Below are 4770 nucleotides of genomic sequence, written 5' to 3'. Positions count from 1 at the left end.
GACACCCCCAGGCTTGTCCGGTGGCACTCAGGTCTTTAGTCACCTTTGCACTCAAATGTGACATTTCCCCTTGTGGAAACTTGGTTTGATGGCGGCGCAGAGGAGGGGCTGAGCGCTTCCCCTCCACTCCAGAGAAACCTCTGGATCTTCTGTCCACTTTCGGTTGACTTTGTCACAAAGTTCCCAGCAGCGGCCCCATCCGGTACCGCTGCTCCAGGGTCTCCCTCGCCTTCTCGGGGCCCGAGCCGGCCCCCAACGGCCCCTGGCCGGGCTTCCCCATCCAGACGGCGCTGGGGCCGGGGAACCCGCAGGGAAGGCGCCGGGAGCGGCCGGGTCCGGAGCAGGAGGAGCCGCAGCGGCCGGTCCAGCGCTGCCACAGCCAGTACGGGCAGAGCCGGGCGGGGGCGAGACCGCCCAGGGGCGGGGAGGGGGCGGCTCCTCCGGGAACGGGGCCGGGCGGCGGCACAGCCCGGGCCGGCAGGTGGCGAGAGAGACCGGGAACGGGAGAGGGATACTGGGAGAGGGACACTGGGAGAGGGAGACCGGGGGAGGGTGTGGAGGAGGACGAGCAAGAGCGGGTCGGTATATGTATATATGTAATGATACACAATATTCACAGTTTAGGTGTCTGTGCAACATGATTTTATTCCATGGCATGCTAAAGTTTTATGTTTTGTCATCCGTTACTTCCTCTGTATTTCTTAGTATTCTGAACTTTTCTGATCATTACTCCATGTTAAGCTCATGTTTTTTGGGGAACTATGCCGAATTATTCACTGACCTGGCACTTGGACCAGGGATTCTTAATTTTTTTTACAGTATTCATGTTTTCTGTGGTCAGTGCAAGGCATCCCTATCCTGTTTCCACAGTAGCAGTGTATGCCCTGGAAATTCTTTCCTCATGACCTAATTTCTGAGCTATAAATCAACATTCTTTTTTAATTTGCAAATACTCTGAGATATTCTGAATGTTTGTGATGCTTTTCTAGTGTCCTTTACACATTGGTGAGAAATTCTCTACGCTCACTTCAGTGTCATAACATTTCAAGGTGGGATCACTGGTATTGTTTACAGGAAGTGAATGCAGTTGAAGTAATTTTGGTTTATTTTCAAAGTGTCAAATCTAGAATGATTGCTTGATGACACAGATTAAGGACATGCTAGAGAGTGTTTCATTCCAGTACCTGTGATATACCTGTTTAAAATGTAAGTAATATATATGTTAAAAAAGGAAGTAGGCAACTAAGCCCTGTGCTAGAAAGATGCTTTTAAGAAGGGATTCCCATCCTGACTTTGGTGACATGGAGAGAGTAGAACTTGAAATAGATACATGACAGTGTATCCCAAGCAGCCAGTACCTTCTGAGACATCCAACTCTTTGCAGATACTGTGGGTGCCAAAAGCAGCTGAGCAGTGCCTAAGCTGAAGTTCTGAAAGTGTGTAGTGGAGAAGGAGCCTGGATTCGTCTGGTTAAGGCCTGGCTTCTAGTTACTGACTTAGGTTGTCTTTAAGATCACCTTCCAGTTTTTAATCAGATAGACCAGATAACAATGATCTATCTATCTATCTATCTATCTATCTAGGAAACTAGTCTCTGAATTCAATTTTATTGAATAAAAAATAAAAAGGGTTCAAAGCATTCTTAATCAATGTGATTGCTGAATCAGTCTGGACTACATAAATGTACGTTAAATTAGTGGCAGAAATAGTTGTAGTCTGTCTTAGTTTGGTGCAGCTTTGTCACCCTCTAGTGCTCAAGTCCAAGAAGTTGGTGAGCCTGCTATTATTACCCTCTGTAAATTTTTGGTTGTATGGATTGGTTCAAAGTTTTCTAAGGAAGAAGAATTTTTAGAAAAGTTGTCATTTGCCAGCAGTAGCACAAGAAATTTTTAACTGATATGGGATCTATGCCAGGAACTCCTGATTCCTAAGATACAGTTCTAATCTCTAAACCAATTGATTTAACTTCTTGAATTGAATTTCTGAAACATGATACACTACATACTGAAGAAACAGCAAGATCTGTTGTGGTACATCTCTTTGTGGAAAATCCAAGAAAGATGAGATTTCTTTTTCCTTTGATTGTATGCTTTATAGTAGTTTTCCTTTATTTGATTGCATTTAAGATATTCAGTTAATTTATTAGTTATGTCTTTATTAGGATATTAGCTGCAATGAGCTTCAGGTTCCTGCAGAGAGGAAAATTGCAGTCACTGAGAGAATTAGTCACAAGAAGGAATAATGTCCATATGTTGCCAGATGGTAAGCTACTAGTCTTCATTTATTTGATGTAGGAAATTATGTAAACTGTTAAGAAAATAACTAATCCTTTTCTGTTGTTGTTTCCCCTCAGTCAGGACGGTGTTTCCCAGCTGTTGGTCAGTTAAACACTGGCATGCAGGTGCAGCAATGATTCTCTAAAGCCGACTGTCAGAGAGGGGTCAGTATTGAGACATTTTTTCCCTGCAACCTGCTGGTGGTGACACGACTTCAGTTTTATCAGCCTTTGCCCGGTTGTATCTTTGCTTCCAAAAGTAACCGGGAGAGGTGAATGACTTGGACAGTGTATATATATTGCTAGAAGATTATTTGCAGGACAGCCAGTTTTAATGGCAAGTAAGTAAATTAAAACCTGGTCAGCTGATAAAAATAAGCCTTGCAAATTATACAGCAGCATAAGCAGGGTGAAAGTAATGCCACCCCATTCAGGTCACTGTGCCAGCAACAAACCCCAAATTAGCAAATTTCTTGACAACATGCAAGGAAGGAGCTTCACAGATACACCATATGAAATGTTGGAAAAGGAATTGTTTCTGAGAGCTAATTCTTGGAGTAAGTTTTTTAAAAAATGTATTTCACAGCATATGGACACTCACGGAGAAGGGAAAACACCAAGGATGAGAAGGTAACTGTTGAACAAAGACACACTGCAAACACAATGTACTTTTTCATGCTTGAGTTGAAGCTGGACATATCTCCTTGGCCCAACAGGTGACAACTGACACCCAGCCCAGGAGCAATTCTGGTGATTTCTGTGATTAATCCCCAGCTGAGCCAGAGCAGTGGAAGTAAATGCGGTGATTTGTTAGGATGGGAGCCCTACAAAACCATTGCAAATCCCTTGAGCATTATTGCAGCTTCACTTTTTCTATAGAGAGTGTGCAGTGAATGGTTCAGACCCAAAATGGTTACCAAAGGATATCTCCTTCCCTTCCCAATGCATCTGAAGGAGATAGTAATTACCTTGCCGCTCATTTGTTGTCCAGAGTGAGGAAAAATGTGAGTGCCATCACTCACGTTTCAGGCTGCTGCCTGAAAAGCCAGTGCATTTATTTGGCTCTGTCCAGGGGGAAAACCAGGCTGCTCCAAAATGCAGGAGGTGATAGCTGACACTGCAGTGATTCCCTTGCTGCTCTCAGAGGTGTTCAGTGCCACCTGCAATTGCCACAAAGGGGGTTCAAGCCTGTGCTGTGTGCTCTGCATTCCCTATATTCTCACTCCTAACTGTTTTGCCTTCACAACTTCTGCAGTCTTGCAGCAGGAATGTTTCTACTGAGCAGTGTTGCTGCAGTCTCAACATTTGGCCTTAGTATACACTGCTGTCAGCAATCAGAACGTGTGCCTCAGTTCCTGGGCATGAAAGTACAAGTGCCAGGGAGAGTGTTTCATTCTAATGAGGCAGAAATACCAAAAAAAAAAAAAAAAAAAGAAAAAAGTTAGAGCTTTGCTCAGGTTTCTTTTTTGTTATTGACTCTTGCTTGGACAGGTATGTTGCCTGGTCCAAGTCCTGCAGCATGAAGCACATCAAAAGACCCCTAGGCAGTGTCTGTCTTCCTGCAGTTCCTCACACAAAGTGCCCCAGGCTCCAGCCTGTTTATGTCTGTGGGACAGCCACCATCACTGTTATTACCCACAGAGGTGTGTCCCCGTGTTCTACCCCCTTGGTTTATTTCTGCAAAGTGGAAGGTACTGTAGAATTATGCCTCCTAGCAACTGGTTATTACTTTCTGTTAATACCCAGCCACATTCAATGTCTGAGTCATCCCAGTCTTTATTTTCAGGAATAACCACACTCCATGCACATGCATGCTCAGTTTAGGGCTCTCTTATTTATACCCCCAGGACACAGCCACTAAATATGCCATCACATTCACCACTTTGGTGGGTTTTTTAAAGCTTACTGAACATACATGACCTCCTAACTGAGTGGATTTTCATTAGTGTGGAAAATAAAAACCATCTCTCACAGAGGCCCATCTACCTGGAGGATTCCCACCTTCTACACCAAGCCAGTTTAATATTAGCAACACTTGGAAGAAAGAAGTGAGAATTACTTTAATGGTGAACACATATCTCCCTTTCCATCTCTTGAGTCTTAAAAATTAACTCAAAAAGTTATTTTCAAAGGAAAATATTTCAAACTTTTTTTTTTACGTGTTATTGAGCAGAGACAAGACCTAAAGATTTGAACTTGTAAAAGGAAAAGCCATGAATGAAAAAAACCCGAGGCATTTTACACTGAAGAACATGAGCAATCTGCCCCATGGCTGTCACAGTACTGGGAATCAGTGTCCTTGGCATGGGGTACCCACTTTCTAGTGAAAAGTGTGTCTCTGAACCACAGGTCCCTGACAAGACACCAACAGTCTCTCCTTTGACTTCACTGGACCTGGAAAATGCTCGGAGTGGAGGACAAATAGTGGTGAATTTTAACGTCTCCTCTAAATGATAACAGTAACATGAGATGACATGGAATTTGCTTTGATGGAA

General features: G+C 43.7%; 1 long non-coding RNA gene across 1 annotated transcript; it reads left to right on the top strand.

The window, feature by feature from the left end:
- The first annotated feature begins 552 nt into the window (after window positions 1-552).
- LOC108497379 lies at window positions 553-2467 on the top strand. The gene is made up of 3 exons (XR_001874793.1): window positions 553-578; window positions 2162-2262; window positions 2354-2467. It is a non-coding gene; the product is annotated as an uncharacterized LOC108497379 (long non-coding RNA).
- Window positions 2468-4770: the final 2303 nt, after the last annotated feature.

Source organism: Lepidothrix coronata, unplaced genomic scaffold (genome assembly GCF_001604755.1).
Source record: "Lepidothrix coronata isolate B3197 unplaced genomic scaffold, Lepidothrix_coronata-1.0 Scaffold2, whole genome shotgun sequence".
NCBI classification, from domain to species: domain Eukaryota; kingdom Metazoa; phylum Chordata; class Aves; order Passeriformes; family Pipridae; genus Lepidothrix; species Lepidothrix coronata.
The sequence above is the reverse complement of the archived record's forward strand: the minus strand, read 5'-3'. Positions and strand labels throughout refer to the sequence as shown.